The 17,366-nt window shown below is 44.6% G+C and overlaps 1 long non-coding RNA gene across 1 annotated transcript; it reads left to right on the top strand.

The window, feature by feature from the left end:
* The first annotated feature begins 669 nt into the window (after positions 1 to 669).
* LOC144377777 (uncharacterized) lies at positions 670 to 6,327 on the top strand. Its single transcript, XR_013438863.1, has 2 exons — positions 670 to 997; positions 1,957 to 6,327. It is a non-coding gene; the product is annotated as an uncharacterized LOC144377777 (long non-coding RNA).
* Positions 6,328 to 17,366: the final 11,039 nt, after the last annotated feature.

A 17,366-nucleotide genomic window follows, 5' to 3' on the forward strand; every position in this document is an offset into this window, starting at 1 on the left:
CTGTCTGGTAGCTCTGGCTGTCTTGTTTGGCGAGGCGGGCCTGTGGCTGGCACAGATGCCCAACCACATGAGATTTGGGGGATGCCATTCCTTAAACTTCTCTAGCTCACAAAACTTTTCTAGGTTATGCCCCCTCCTCACTTTGGTGTTAAAAACCCTCAAAATACTGTGTCACCATAATATTTCTGTATTTGTTTTGATAAAAGCAAAAATTAAGGTTTTATATTGCCATTTTTAAAAAAAACAACATAAAATAAATTAATTTTTAAAAGTTGAAATACAATGTCCATGTATGATGAGCTGACTTCTCCTGGCTTGGGGCGCATTCCTGGTTCTTGCTGTAACCCAGCAAGTGTGCCCATCCCTCCCTTTGAGATACAAGGGTTTGTACCTACCTAATTATATCCTTAAGGTCTGAAAATTCAGGGCTGTCCATTTCCTTCAGATTTCCCTTGGTGGTTGCTAAAGGAGGAGAAGGCCAATCCTTTCTGTCCTTCAGAGAGAAACATCTGCAAAGAAACTTTCCCTGATAATATTGACGATTCTTATGTAGCAAGTTTTCAATGCATTATTTTGCGAATCATTTAAACATAAGAATGTTTTTGCTTATTATTTTCTCCTTTCTCCATCTTACTAGACTATCTTGCAAGGTAGCTGAAAGCTGAGCTGGTGCCAGGAGGAGAGCAGGGCCATATCAGTCCTGCCAACACAGATCTAATCTGACCTTCTCATGCCAATAGTCAGAAATCTGAGGGCCAGAGAGAGTCAACAGGAGAAGGATACTAGAATTCAGCCCTATCCAAGACTATACAACCTTTTCTACCCTATGCCTTGTTTAATCCCCAGAGCCTGTGAGATGAGTGTCACCCCCATCTCTCAGAAGAAACCAAGGTTCAGAGAAGTCATTTAGCAATAAGCAGAGCTGAGACCTGCTTTCCAACCAATCTGACTGAGAAGGATCTCTCCACCCACATTGTGATTCTTGATCTGTTGGGAGGTAAGACATAGGAATTTGTGACTCATAATCATCAAAGTGTTCATGCCTAGAAATAATTAAATTAGAAAGAGTTTCTGTTGCTCACTTTTGTTGTGGTGTGGCTAGGGTGTGTCTCCCCAAAGCTCCTGTTTTAATGCAGGAATATTCAGATTGGATCGTGAGAGCTGCAACCTGGTCAGTCCATCCTAGTTTGAATGGGCTGAGTAGTAACGATAGGCAGGTGGGTCACAACTGGCAGAGACGAGGCACTGGGGGTGTGCCTGGAAGGTCGCATCTTCCCTATGGTCCCTTCCCCTGCCCCACTCTGCTTCCTGACCAAACCAGAGCTTCCCTCTGCTGGGCCCTTCCCCCATGATGTGCTGCCTCACTTGGGCCCAGAGCATTGGCGTTGGTCAGCCTGCAAAATCTCGAACAAACTTTTCTTCCTCTAAGTTGTTCTTGTTGAGTATTTTGGTCACAGTGATGCAAAAGCTGACTGAAACACTGCTTTCTTGTGTGGCAATGAAAGGGGGAACATGGGGCTAAGACAGGAATATAGGTGCATCGAGGGATGGATGGAATGGTATTATAAAGAAAGTTCTAGAACATGTCATTAATATAACATTTATGGATCTTCATATTTTACCTTCCTATCTATTTAAAAACTCTATTCTCCCAGGGGAAAGTCATTTGTCACATGGTTGGAGTTGAATTCATGTTGAGAACTGGCATAGACTACCTTGCTTTTAGGGACTTGGCCCAAAGCTGGTTAGTAATAACTCTAAAATCAGAATTCAGATATTTGTTCCTAGTTGAAAATGGAAACATTGCTATTTTTAAGATCTGGCCTTTTTGTGTTGTCTTAAGGGGGACATTACTTGGGAAGAAGGACTTGACCTCTAAGGCTTTAAGGCCAAGGAAGAAGTCCTTGCTAACTGCTTACAGCAGATGCCTCTCCTCCTCCCTTCCTCCATCCACAGAGCACGTTGAGCCTGAGAAGGTGATCCTTCAGCCTTTGGAGCACGTATGAGTGAGCATCTGCTGTGCACTTCTGGACTGGCTTTGAACCCACTCTGGCGAAAGCTACAGATCCCCAGGGCAGGCAAATGAATATCCTCAGGAACATTTGCATTCATTTTTAGGTTGTTACTGGGCCTGCTGAAATCTCTCCATTTAGGTCATGGGCCCCAAGGGAAGGACCTTTGGCCTAAGTATTAGACCTTGAATCAAACAGTCTCTGTTCTCAAGCCACTCACCACCTCGGTCCTTGCTGCTCAGCCCTTACGCTTCACAGCCCGTTCCGTTTCAGGACTGAGCGAGAGCTACTGAAGCACAGTGTGCTGCTGCCACGGTCCATCCCTGTGCCATCTGCAGGCAGCCCATCTCCTCTCAAGCATTCATGAGAAAGGCTTCATGCTGCTGGGTGCCGTGCTACGGGAGGCACAGAGGCGCATCCCACTTGGCTCTTCCCCCAAGGTGCGCCTTGGCCACTGGGAAGTGTGGACTGTGATACAAAGGTGTCCATCCAAGGCCCTGTGAGTGGCGTGGCTGACGAGGGTCACCAGTGTGCGGAACAAGAGGGCACCTAGCGGGCTCAGGGGGTGCTCAGGTGAAGGGAGATGGAAGTGAGCCTGGCTGCCAGCTGTTGCTTTCTGTGACAGGAACTCAGATGGGGTAATGGGGACTCTGTGCTGTGTAGGTTAGGTACTCAGATAAGGTGGGCAGGTAAATTGTGTCCCTAGGGCCAACCACCAACATGACCAGAAAGAATTGCAGAGTCGAGGGAGGAGGGGATCATGGATAGGAACTTTCGCTCTACCAGTTCCTGCCTGGTGTCCTCAGAACAGTTCCTTAATTTCTCTGAGCCCCCATGTCCCCGTAGGGTTGTTGGAAAAAAATTAGAAATAAGACATAAAATAGCATGCATGTTAGTGCTCAACGGGTGAAGACTTATTAGTTGTAATCCCTGAAAGAAAAAATAAGTTTGGGGCCCAGGCAATGTTAGTGCCTCCAACTTGGTCCTCGTCTGTCCGGCATTCTCAGGGAAGGACTCATTCCTTCAAACCCATTTCACTTGACAGTTCTGCAAAGGAGGGAAGAGTGACCTGAGTTGAGCCCTGTCCCTTCACTCGCCAACTTGAGTAAGTTACTTAACACCTGATTTCTCAGGTTCCTCCTCTGTAAAATGGGGATATCACAGCTACGTCATAGGGCTGTTGTGAAAGCTAAATGAGAGGATATATTGCAAAACAAAAACTATCTCAAATCCCATTATTCATGATCCACAGAATGCCTGAGGATGCCACAATGACCTGACCTAAACTATATGGACCAGGGGTGACACCTGAAGACAGCAAATGAGAGCAGATGGAGTGTGCTGTCTTTCCCTGTGCACTTCGGAATAGAACTCTGGAGAGCACATAAAAGAGAAAAAAAAAAATGAATGTTTACAAAGAGCCTGTTCGTTTCCTATGCAGCCAGCCCCAAGAAGCTCATAATCAGGGTGGCGCTGGGATGTGACCGCTGGGGCTTCTATACAGGGGAGAGAAATGGAGAGAAAAGACGGGGTGAAGTGCAGATCGAGAGAGGAACCCTGGGTCTCTCTAGCATCTCCGTGGAAGCTCAGCGTGTCATAGAACACTAACATTCCAGAGCAAGAAAAGGAAATAAGGAAATGATTAAATAAATTCTTCTTCTTCTTTTTTTAAAGAGGAAATTAGCCTGGTGCCCTGGCACATGCCTGTCATCCCAGTGGGTGGAAGGGTAAGGCAGGAATACCCCAAGTTCAAAGCCAGCCTCAGCAACTTAGTGAGACCCTGTCTCAAAATGAAAAATAAAAAGGGTTGGGGATGTGGCTCAGCGGTTAAGTGCCCTGGGTTAAATTCCCAGTACAAAACTAATAATAAAATAAATAAATAAATAAAATGAGGCAATTGGGGTAGGCCAACTCACAGTATAAAGCAGAGGGACTAGATTAGCATTTAACTCTCTGAGCCCTTAATCTAGCCTGTCCATTTTACCGTTATTTCATGCTTCTGTGTGTGCTGGGGAATCTGTCTAGAGAAAAGAAATCTGAAGAAGAAAATCACTTTTGAGTCCATCACTCAAGTGAGAGGCTCAGGGATCATTGAAAATGTAGCGGATTTTCCAGCCTCGCTCAAATGATGGTAATACTTGATGGACTTTGATGCTTTGATGTCCAGGTAATGCTTTGATGTCCAGGACTTGATCTTCCTGGGTCTTAAGAAAACAGAGCTAGGTAGAGTTTGGAAAAATTGATGTTCATATGAGCAAAGAATGCTTTGCCACAACTGAAGTTTGCCACTTGGGTGTTATTAGTTTTGGGAGATGCTGCCTGGCCTCAGAGCCCAAGTTAAACTTGGACCTGGAGCTATGTCCCAATAGGCCAGAAGAGTAAAGTACAGCCTAGATACACACGCTGTGGTAAGAGACATACCAATTACTCATTCAGAAATATGTATAAAGAGCTTACTCTATGCTGGGTTCTTCCTAATGGAGGTAGATGGAGCAAAAACAAGTAACCAAATATATAGTGATGATAAGAACTATAGAGAAAAAGAAGTAGAAAATAACGAGAAGCTCCAGGGATGGGGTTTGGGGATCAGAGCAGGCCTCCCTGAAAAGGGGAGCTATTTACACACTTAATATTTATCCTCTTAAGTTTTTAAGTATGTGATTGTGTTGTTAACTGTAGACATGATGTTACACAGCGCATCTCTAGGACTCCCTCATTTTGTACAGCAGAAACTTAATATCCATTGCACTCAGTGTGCATTCTTCACCACCCCTGGTCCCTAGAAATCTCCTCCTACTTTCTCTGAGTTGGACAGTTTCAGGGACCTCGTGTAAACAGACTCTTGCAATACTTGTCCTCCTGTGTCGGGTGTTCTTAATTTAGCCCCGTGTCCTCCAGTTTTATCTGGTTGTTGCACGTGACAGCATTCCCTTCTTTCTCTGAGGCTGAATCATATTTAATTTCCTGTGTATATCACGTTTCTTTGTTCATCCATCTGTTGATGAACATGTAGGTTGTTCAGTATCTCTGCTATTGTAAAGAATGCTTGAGTGAACATGGGAGTGCAGGTATCTCTGAAAGATCCTGATTTCAGTTCTTGTGGACATATATGTAGAAGTGAGATCGCTGGGTCAAATGGTAGTTTTTTTTTAAGAAGGCTGTTTTCTATAGCAGTGGTACGATCTTATATTCCCACCAACAGCCCATGAGGGTGCCAATCCCTCCACAGCCTCGCCAACACGTGCCCGTAGTGTTTTGATAATAACTATCCTAACAGGCATGAGCTTGTAGTAGTTTGTGTGTCCTCTTTGGAGAAATGTCTGTTTGAGTCCTTTGCCCCTCTGTAAATTGAATTATTTGGGGTGTGTGTGTGTGTGTGTGTGTGTGTGTGTGTGTGTGTGCATGTGTTTTCCTTTTGGCTACTGAACTGTAGGAAGAGAATGGTTCTCCTCACGGGCAATGGCTCCAAGGAGGTCAGAGCGTGGGCCAGAGTGACTACTGTGGGGAAATTATTTGACGCAGAGGGAACAAGAAGCACCAGGCGTTAGAGGATGGATCCTGCCGGGGGCGTGGAAGAGTGGGGAGGAGGCCTGCGTAGTTAGTGAAAGGGACTGGACATGAGGTGAGTCTGGTGCCAGAAACCAGAGCTGAGGTGGGAGGAGGGGTCGGGCGCTGGTTGTGCTTTGAAGGTGACGTCACAACAACTCATTCCATATGGTTTTACTTAACAGACATGCATTATGCGCTTTCTACATCCCAGGTAATAAATACAGTTCAACTCTGGCACACTCATCCTGAAGATGGAGTGATAAGAAAAGTAAAGAGATAACTGCAAACAATAAGGTGGTGGCAGACAAGTAGCAGAGGAAGGAACATGTCATCAGGGGCAGTGCTCTTGTCTGGGTCAGGGACAGTGGCAGGCTTTGCTGACCTGGCATGGGCAATGGGTTTTCGAGAATGGATAGGACTCCCAGGGTCTTTTTATTGTTTTAAATTTTTAAAAATATATATTCATGGCAAAAATATTTTAAAACACAGAACGATACAAACATACCTCTCTATAATCCCATACCCAGAGATAGTCAATAATTATGTTTTGGTATATTTTCCTTTCCCTTTTCCCTATATTCACAAAGAAAACAATATAAAATTTGGATCAAACTGTTTTAAAGATTTATGTTATCAATTTTCATTGAACAAATTGTGAGCTTTTTTCCAAAGAGGACATAATCTTTGACATGTTAATGTTATTTGTTGCCTGATTATTCAATTATGTTGTACCAGGAGTGATTTAATAATATCTTATTGTTGGAAACTTGTTGTTTTCATTTCTTGACTGTTATATAGACCCACATTGACATTCAAAAATGCTCACCTCATTGAACACTCTAATTCATAAATCTTTGTGCATATTTCTAATAATTTACTTATAATAAATTATTAAGCTAGGTTTATTAGATCAAAGGGTATGTATATAATGTTTCTGAACACAGTGTGCCTATAAATCAACTGCCTTTCAAAAAGTTGTAGCAATTTATATGTCCAAAAGAAATCTAGGGGTGTATCTCTTTCATGGGGTGCTGTGGCAAAGGCCTGCAATCCCAGCTGCTCAGGAGGCTGAGGCAGAAGGACGACAAGTTCAAGGCCAACCTGGGTAACTTAGCGAGACCCTGTCTCAAAATAAAATAAAAAGGGTTTTGTGGTGGGTACTCCTGTGTAAGGCCCTGGAAAAGAAAAAGAAATGTCCAGATTGAAAACTTTTGAAAGAATGTCAGTTTTATTTCTGAGTCGGTTTAGCTTTTGCTGCATAACAAATCATCCCTTCTTTAAAATATAGTTGTTTTGTGAAAATGATCATCTCTGTAACAAACAACCTGTGGGTCTGCAATTTGAGATGGACTCAGTGAGACAGTTCTGCTCCTCTCATCGGGGGGTCACTCACTCATGCATCTGTGATGAGCGGTGACCAGCTAACAGGCTCTATTCTTGGTGTGGGCTGGTTATTGGGAGCAAGAGAGGGAAAGTTTTTGACTGGATAATGTGCTTCTCATGGTTCATCAAGCTACCTTGGGCTTCTTCACATGGTGAAGAGGGAGTTCTGAGAAAAGACAACCCCAGCACCAATATTTTCCAACTCTCTATCTGTATCACATATGCTCCTATATCCCGTTGGCTATTGGAGTCACATGGCCGAGCTGGGAGCATGCCCACAGTCAGATGGTGAGGAAGTGTGCTTAGCCAGAGGGAGAGAACTTGTGACGATTTTTGCAATCCACCACGGTTATTAAAGCAAAATAGAACAGGACCAGATGTTCATCTAACAGCTAATTGTATTTTACATCTTCCTTACATTTCCTCATTGAATCCTCACAACTATCCCGGGGAGGTAAGTGGAGTAATCTTTATTTTAGGGCTTGAGGATGTTATCAGCCGAAGTTCTGCCAGTTCTCCAGAACCTCTTTAAGACATATAGTAAGAGATTTATTGCAAGAGATGTGTGGTATGCCCTGGGGCTGTTTTCCTGGAAGGGCAGACTGGGACTCTTAATTTGAAGAGGGTCTACAGGTAGAGAGTTTCTTCTGCTTTCAGGAAAATATTCATTCTGTTCTTAAGGACTTTCAGCTGGTGGAATCGTTCTTTAAAATCAATCAATTGGGCTAGATAGAATAATTGCTTGCCTAGCATGTGTGAGGCCCTGGGTTTGATCCCCAGCACCACAATGATTGATTATGAACTTTTATCTGCAAAATGCCTTCACAGAAACATCTAGATTGGTGTTTAGTGGAATAACTGGGGACTGTAGCTTCGCCAAATTGACATATCAAAAGATCATCACACGGGGGCTGGGATTGTGGTTCAGTGGTAGAGTGCTTGCCCCGAACATGAGGCACTGGTTTGATCCTCAGATCACATAAAAAGTGAATAAATCAAATAAAGGTATTGTTTCCATCTGCAAAAAAATAAAATTAAAATAAAAAATAGAAGATAACCACAAGCTGGGCACAGTGGTGCATGCCTGAAATCCCAGCGTCCTGGGAGGCTGAGGCAGGAGGATTGCAAGTTCAAAGCCAGCCTCAGCAACTCAATGAGATCCTGTCTCTAAATAAAATACATAATAGGGCTGGGGATGTGGCTCAGTAGTCGAGTGCCCCAGAGTTCAATCCCCAGTACCAAAAAAAAAAAAAAAAATCATCACAAAGAGCTTGCAGGTATAGCTCAGAGGTAGAGCACATTGTTTAGCATGTATGAGGCCCCAAGGTTCAATCCATAAAACACCAAAAAAGAAAGAGAAGACCATCACAAGGACGCAGGAGAGATGAAGTAACTTACCCCCAAATCACCCAGCCATTAATGTGGCCAAGCTGGAACCAGAAAATACGACTCTGATTTTGGAGACCTGTGTGTTATTTACTGCTCTGCTCCATTTTGGATTTGATTTGCATCTCTGGAGTTATTAATGCTGTTGGGATATTTCATACATAAATTAGGCATCTAAGTATTATTTTCCTTTGCAAATGTTTCATCCTCACTGAAATTGGGCTAGCATTTTGACAAGTGGAGATGTGAGGAGCCCCTAGAAAGAGGCAGAGCCCCTTTTAAAAAATTGGTACTGGGGATTGAACCCAGGAGTGCTCCACCACTGAGCTACACCCCCAGAACTTTTTATTTTATTAACATTTTTAAAAAATATGTACTTTTTTAGTTGCAGGTTGACACAATACCTTTATTTTACTTTTATGTGGTGCTAACAATTGAACCCAGTGCCTCACATGGGCTGGGTGAGCGCATTACCACTGAGCCCCAGCCCCAGTCCCCTTTTTATTTTTTGAAACAGCTGGGGTGATGTTTCACTCAGTTGCCAAGGATGGCCTCAAACTTGGAATCCTCCTTCCTTAGCCTCCCAAGTAACTGAGATTAACAGGCATGCATTCCTATGCCTGGTACCAAATCCATTTTTAAACACAGAAGTAGAGACTGATGGGTATGTGCCAGGGTGTATTAAGTACTGCATGAAGCCCAAACTCCCCGCATGGCACCCACTGCCCTCTGTGATCATCACACCAGCCCCTTCTCCCTTTGCCCTTATAACCCTGGCTCAGGCCACACGAGCGCCTTCATCTCCACACCTTTGCATGTGCTGTTCTGAAGGCACAGTTCTCTGTCATCTTCCCTTAGGTAACTTCCACTCCATATTGAGGCCTCTTTCATTTCCTACACCCCTATTTTCCTGTTCTTCCATGTCTGGCTTAGGCTGAGATTTCTCCTGTGTTCTCATTCACTGGAGGCATCTGGCTTGAAGACTAGTTTGAGGAAGCTTTTGAGCTCACCGTGAGTAGAGAGAGCTGTGAGTGTTCAGAGTTTGCATGGGAAGGAGCCGGTGGGTATGTGCCACCAAGCCTTTGCCATCCCTGATACAATTCTCCCCACTCCTGGTCTCTCCCTGTGAAGACCTCTGACTGCTTCTGCTCATGCTGATCTCACCTTCTCCAAACGCCTTTGTGTGGAACCACAGCCATCCAACTTAGCCCGGGATTGTCCCACGATTGCATGAGGCACTCTTTCTGTCTCCTTGCCTAGACTGGGAGCTCTGAGAAAACAGAAACCTTTTAACCTAACTCTCCATGTGCTCATCTAGCAGGGCATGAAAATAGTAATGCTAGACAGATGCATGGATGCTTGCAACCCTTGGCTTTGGTACCCCAGCACCACGTAGAAGGCCACTTGCTCTTGAATCCAAACTGTTCCCTTTAGCCTCTGAGTCCCTGTGTGCCTGGGCTACCTGCTTGGGCTTGCCTCTGCCACTCACCCATTCCAGCACTCCGAGATAGCCTTCCTGTGCCTTAAATGACCACATGGTTCCTTCCTTCTCACCATTCAAGTTTCATTCAGAGTCAGTCTCTTAAAGGCTATTTCCTGGCCACCAACCTGCCTGTTTGTCACTCTAGAACCCTACCTCCTTCGTGTTCTTTATAGCATATTACTGTCACCGCTGTTGACTGGTGACAAGTCCTTGCTTCCAGAGAAGCACGAGGAGGCAAGTTTAGAGTGGAAAATAGAAGTTTATTAAAGGACAGCAGAAAAGACTTCTCCCGGAGAAAGAAGGGGACCCAAGAGATGGAATCTGTGGAAGTGCGGTTGTCTCCCCTTTTTATAGTTCTTTCAGGGATGGAATGTAGGGGTGGGACACAGGAGGGCCAAAGAAGTAATCTGGGTGGAAGGACTTCATTAACACTGCTTTGGGATGGGCTATCTTCAAATCTGCTGGGGCTGTTCATTAACATTTCTTGGGGATGGACTTTGGGCCTACGGCCTTTCTTGGGACTTCATTGACATTTCAAGAGTTGCTCAACTTTTCCGGGGATTCATTCTCATGGCCTCCATTTTAGATTCCACTCGATACTAGACCCGATTTACCTAACTACACTGACTGCCTGATTTTAAATCTGGCTTCATTACCATGTTCTGAAATTACTTATTGATGTATTTCCTTTTTTCCCCCTTATTCTCTGCCTCCGTGACCTCCCTGACCCCCAAATAGAAACTCTCTGAAGGCCAAGTTTAGTCTGCCCATTGCATCTCTGGGCCAGGTACTGTTGCCAAGTGGACAGAGAGAGAGAGAGACGGGTGGGTGACGGAATGACAAGTGAATGAACACCCGGGGGACTCCTTTTGCTACTGATCCAGTAGGAGGACCCTTTTCACAAAGAGTTAATTTCTGGGGCCTTTGAGGTTCTTGGTTTTTCAAATTCAGAAGAGTTGTTATAGATGGACTCAGAAGGTTTGCTGGACAGAAGAAAGAGAGCGAGGAATTGAGATTGAAAGATCAAGAAATGAGGCTGGGTCTAGGTGGGGACTGGGCCACCTGAAAGGTACAGATGCCATCTTCCTGCTCTCTGCTTCCCCAGACCTTAGAAAGAAGGGAGGCCACGAAAGGGTCCCTTTGGCCACGTTTCCTGAAACCATGAGCCACATTTTACAGCTGCCTCACAGAAAGGAACAAACAGCCCTCTATCTGTGGCTCTGAGCTGTTGACTTGAGAATCCCCTGAAGAATGTTAAGGGGGGTTAATGTTTCTCAGCAGAAACTACCTCTGCAGAAAGGAAATGGGGTGGGGCCGTGAGGGGTGCTTTATCTTAACAAACAAGGCCTTTTTCTCAGTAGATTATTCTTTCTCCCTCCCTCCCTTCCTCCCTCCCTGTCTCTCGCGCTCTCTGATTTTTTATTCCCAGAGCCTGTTTTTCAATTTATGCTCAAAAGACTTGACCTCCTCTGGCTGGGGGGCTGCTCCAACCACAAATTTATTTCTAATAGATTATTGTAGTGATCAATTTGGAAAATGCTAAAAAAAAAAAAAAAAAGGAAGAGGGAAGAAAATGAAAACCATCTGTATTTGCTGCACTCAGAGACAACTCTCCAAGCTCCGCTTCTTTAATATGTGTTTATGAAAACTGGGAGCGCAACATGTACACTGCTGCTGCACTTGACCATGAACATTCTTAAGAAAGCATCTCTTTTGTTTTCTTGTTATAAGGGAATACGACGCTGTTACAGAAAATTAAAAAGCAAAATAAAAGGGAAAAACAGCACAGAAATTTAAAAAAAAAAGGTGCCTATATATTTTTGCCATGTGGAGATAATTACTATGAAGTATGTATATACGTGTTCCCTAAAATATATTCTTAAAAATATAGTCATATTTAAAGTCATTTTAAAAAGATTTTAAAAGATTTAAAAAAAAAAACAGAATCACACTGAACATTCATCAAGACCAAGGAAGCAGGCTCTTACAACCATGTAAAATCAAGTAAATTTCACTTATTGTGTGCGTATTATATGATGGGTGGGTGGCAGATGCCAACGGTCCTGTGAAACCTATTTAAATCACTTCCTTTACTCAGGAGCCTGCAAAGTGAAATATGCTCTTATTCCTTGCCGCTGGGGGTGGCCATGTGGTTTGTTCTGGCAAATGAAATGAAAGCAGGTGTTTGAGGATGTCTTCTCAAATAAAAAGACAGTAACTTATAAGGAAGACTTTGCCAACCAGAGAGTGAGGCGGGGGAGGGAGGGGGGAAGAGGTAGGGGGAGACTTTTGCCCTTTACCCACTTCTTTTTTTCTTTTGCTTCTTGTAATGTGGACAGGTGCTCAGGTGTCACACCATTTCAGAATCACAAGGACAGAATCTGCAGCAGAGGATCAAGCGTGGTTTCCGTGGCACTTCTCTAGTTATGAGCCATCCACCTCTGTGGTTCTTGATGAGTGTCAAAACTATGCCCCATCCTTGCAAGGTGATTAGGTCACCAGCTGCCCTTTGAAGGGATTAATGCTCTTCTTGGGGAGTTGGTTCTTGAGCGACTGTTGTTATGAAATGAGGCCACCCCACCCACCTGGTCTTTACTGCAAGTGTCTGGCTTCCTTCCTACTTCTCTGTCATGTTATGATGCAGACAGGGGCCCCCACAAGAGGCCAAACAGATGGCACCATTTGGTCTTGGATTCTGGCATCCAAAACTGAGCTAAATAAACCTTTTTTTTTTTTTTTAAATACAATGCTCAGCCTCAAGGATTTTGTTATATCAACAGAAAACAGACCAGTAAAGTAAGCCAATTACCACCCTCAAGTCAAAGACTGAACTGGATACTTCTTTGTATCAATCCACAGCACAATGCATTGTGAATTTAACTGCTCAATAAGTGTTAGTGGTTTGATTGTTTGCCCTTAACTCCAAGTTTTTAGTTATAGAATGTATAAAGATTTCTGAAAGTATGGATTTTAGACATTTTTATAGAATGCACAAACACAAAATGATATTTATTTTTTAAAGTACTAGGTCAGAACTGTCAAAATGACACTGGCATGTTCTTTGATTTAAATAATATTTTCAGCTGTCATCATTCACTTAATTATTGTTATTAGCAACAAATCTCATCAATCTGAGGGTGAGATGGCAGGTGGGTACCAGGGATTGAACCCAGGGGCACTCAATCACTGAACCACATCCCCATCCCTTTTTAATTTTCATTTTGACAAGGTCTTGCCGAATTGCTTAGGGCCTTGCTAATTTGCTGAGGCTGACTTTGAACTTGTAATCTTCCTGCCGCAGCCTACTGGGATTACAGGCATGCACTACTGTGCCTAGCAAGATGACTTTCTTTTTTTCTTTAGTTGTATATGAAAACGCTGCCTTTACTTTTATTTTTGTTTATTCATTTATTTGGTACAGGGGATTGAATTCAGGACACTGAACTACTGAGCCACATCCCCAGCCCTATTTTGTATTTTATTTAGAGACAGGGTCTCACTGAGTTGCCTAGCATCTTGCTTTTTGCTGCTGGCTTTGAACTGGCAGTCCTCCGGCCTCAGCCTCCCACGCCACTGGGATTACAGGCTTGTGTCACTGTGATTGGCTACTTTATTCATTTTTATGTGGTGCTGAGGATCGAACCCAATGCCTCACATGTGCTAGGCAAGTGCTCTACCACTGAGCTACAGCCCCAGCCCACAAGATGACATTTTGGAAAGAAAGGTGGTGTTTGGAAAGATCTGGACAAGATTAGTGAGAAGGCAATGATTCTGCTCATGTTGTCTCATCATGATTGCAAGCGGAATATGGTCAGTTAATTGAAGTGTACATTCCTGATTCTTGTAATCGAAGGGTTGGTGTTCTTCCCTGTCTGGATAGGCTGTGGGTCAGCAGGCAACCTCATGGCCAGGTAGACAAAAGAGGAAAGAGGACAGTGTCGTTGCCCAATAAGACTTCAGGGCAAATTGATTGGACTATTTGTGGTTCCAAAAGCCACTAAGTACTTGGCATGTAGTTCTCCTTGTGTGAAATTGGGTAATGGCTGGGGGTGGGAGCAGGGAACCTTGACCTCTGCTTCTCAATTGGAAGTCTCAAGACATTGCTCAAGGTGTATCTTGAGCTTGTGCTACTTCCTGAGAAGGTCCATCTTCAAGGCCAGGGACCAGCGTGAGGAGGGAGAAGCTGTTTACGAAGCCAGTCTTGTTGGCTTCTTCCTTCTGGAGGCCCGAGGGACAGAAGTCAAGGCCTCCCGGTGACAACAGGAGCATGATGGGCTTTGGACCTCAGGGTCCAAATCAGATAAGTCACTCAAGCAAGAGAAAGATGAAGATAGCTAAGGGGTGGGCTCCAGGATGAGGAGGTCCTGGCAGGGAGGTGCAGCCAGATGGAGGGCTCCAGGCTTGATGGGAAAGAGAAGAGAAAAATCGCTGAGCTCTTCTCTGCCCCTTCGTCCCTCAGACTATCCCATTCAGGATTAATGGACTCTCCTTAGTGGAAAGACCACTTTAAACACCACGGTCATTTTCTCTACTGAGGAATCCCATGACCTGCAGGAGGGAGGGACGAAGACACTGAGCTGGTTAGCCGCAGAGACAAGTAAAGAGGTGGTAACAGGCTACCAGTTGCCTGTAACTAATAGGGAAACGTCCATGAGAGGGAGAGTGGGTGCCTGAGGTTGCAGGATCCAGAGTGCCAGGGGGCTGCTTTACCACATGCCTGGAGATCCTTCCCCAGGACTTTTCTAAGCCGCCTTTTATATTTCCTGTGGAAAATGGCTCCCACTCCCCTTCAGCCTCAGTGTCCTGACCCCTGCGTTCTGCAGATCCACCCCCCCCCTGCTGTCTGTCCTCCCAGTTCCTCCTGGCTTAGAAGAGCATCTATCACGTGCTGGGAACATAGTAGGTGGTCAGGTAGCATCAGCCTCCTCCCTTCTTCAGCACCTCCTTGTTCCTAGGGGAGAGGAAGCAATTGGTAACCAGAACTTTTGGGGCTTTGCTTTGTCTCTGCTGTAAACCCTGGGCCTGGCGTGGGATCTGGCACATAATAGGGGCTCGACACAGCTTCCTGAAAACATGAATGAGTACCATGGGAACAATGGAGTGATCCTCAGGTCAGTCAAGGGCCGTGTCCCAGAGACATGGCCTCTTGTGATTCCTTTACTTATTCATGAGATGGATTTGATGAATACTTACTGTGACAGGCACTCTTCTGGATGACAGGGACACTGCAGGGAGCAGAGCAAAACCTGCTCCACTCCTCCTCAGGCTCCCCAGCCCATTGCTCCTTAGAACATTCTTTTCCCTTTGCCTCCCCACATAAACATCCCGGGAGTGAGATCAGGCTGAAAGCCAGCCCAGCCGGGAGGGGGAATTATGGGTTGAAAACACATGTGGTGACCTGGGTCCAGGTGGCTCCAAACCTGGAAACATTTGAGCTTCAGTCTCTGACTTTCCAGGACGTGACTCGATGGTCTGCCCTTGGGATTTGGCCTCCAGGAGACAGTGGCCCATGCAGAGTCATTAGGTGGGTTTATCTACTGCTGCCCTATCCTCTGGGATTCTAAAGTTGGGGACAAGTTGGTGGCCATGCATGTAGTGGGGGAAACTGGACAGTGCCGCTTTGTGAGAAGTAGTGCTCATTCCAGGCTGGAAGTGACATCTGTTCTGGAGCAGGGTCCACCCGGTTCTTGAGGGATCTCTGCAAGTTTTCCTTGTTAGACCATGAGGCTGGTACCCACTGGGGAGGCCCTACCTAACCAGGTGAAGTCATCCTAAGGCATGTGCTTCTAACCAAGATGCTAAGAGTTCTGCTTAATGACAGGAAGGGCGATTTGTATTCTGTAGAAGATATTATGATATTCACAGATCTGGGATTATTGTTTGAATATAAACCAAGAGGTGATCCTAATGGCTGAGACACTGAGGTGGCTGTGGTCAGGGCGTCTTCCCTGCAGAGAAGCTCCAGAGTTATCATGAGGTTCTAAAAGGGATGGCTGACCTGCAAATGGCCAAGGGACTTAGGGTCTTAGGGGCAGGAGAATACACTCTCAGTTCTAAGTATCCACATATTTTACAGGAGGCTTTGATCTTTCCATTGAACAAATCGAGAAAAGAGAGGAAATGTCAAGGCTGCCTTTCCTAAATGCAGCGACAAAACAGCTTTGAGGGGGAGAAGACAGGGAGCACTGTGTGCCTGTCTTTGCTTGGAACCCAGTCACTCAGCCTGGAAGGAACCGAAGATGGAGAGCACTGTGCTGTCCTGTGGAGCCAGACACCGCTGTCCTCCCACTCCAGCGCCAGGGAACTCGGCCCATTTTCTGCCTGGTGGTAAAACAGAGTGAACAATTATCTGCTAATACTCAAAACAACGAGTCCCTCCCTGACTTCCAGGAGATGAGAGAAGTGTTCTTTGGGTCCACTCATTTCTATTGCAATAAATCATCATGATCATTATGTAAAATATGGTTTAATTTCTTCTTGTTATTTTAAATTTTATTATAAATCGATGAATTTTAGCTCTTGATCATCATGATTGGCACTGAAGGAGAGCTTCATACATTCAAAATACTTGACTGAGTAACAATAGCCTCAGTTTTCTCAACGGGGAGTTATGGGAACTGGGCAAAACTGGGGGAGCTGGTAGACATCACTGCACATACCTGCTGAGTTTGATCTGTAGCCCTGTGTCAGGAAAGACTCGGGGGCGACCTCTGAGCTCTGCAGAATGGTTTCCTGATCAACTGGTCAAGACTGCCATGAATATAAGAGGAAAGATCTGGGTACCCGGGACCTCAGGACACCCATTTTCTTTTCTAGCCATAAGATTCCATGACTCTAAGGCAAGGATCAGTAAAGTACAGCCTTCCAACCAAGTCTGGCCTACCACCAATATTTATTTAAATACAAATTTGTTGAAATAAAGTCATGTTCCTTTATGAATTATTTTTGTTAGCTTTTCTTGCATTTAATGGCAGAGTTGAGTAACTATGATAGATAATGTATAGCCTGCAAATCCTAAAATACTTACTATTTGGCTCTTTGCAGAAGTTTACCAACGTAGTTTTACGGCAGTTTAGGGCAGGCAGTTTAAATATATTTATTTATTTATTTATTTATTTTCATCCAATGTCTCCATAAAGGAAAGAAGACGTTTTTAGTCTTGTTTTAAGAATAAAGAAAGTGAAGGCACCATGAGAAGGGCTTTACCCCAAGTTATAAGGCCTGATCTAACTCGATGTGATATGCAGGGCTCCCAAAGCCCCCAGGTCATTCCAACAGGATGCATGCCTTCAACCAGAACATTCAAGTCTGATGCAGAAGAATTTATTTTGTTTTAGGAGGAGAATTCACACCAAGTCTTTATATGTAAACCTAGAGGTCTATAGAATTGGTTTCATGTGAGGAAAGGGAGCTTGGAGGTCCCTGGTTATCAGTGACATTCCGTCACATCAAATGTTCAACAACCTGAGTCCTCCAAGAAGCAGATGCTAAAGAGATCAACTGGGAGAGACACTCGTGAAGAATAGGAGTGAGGAGCAGAAGCAGGCAGGCCT

This window comes from Ictidomys tridecemlineatus, chromosome 1 (assembly GCF_052094955.1).
Source record: "Ictidomys tridecemlineatus isolate mIctTri1 chromosome 1, mIctTri1.hap1, whole genome shotgun sequence".
Lineage (NCBI taxonomy): Eukaryota > Metazoa > Chordata > Mammalia > Rodentia > Sciuridae > Ictidomys > Ictidomys tridecemlineatus.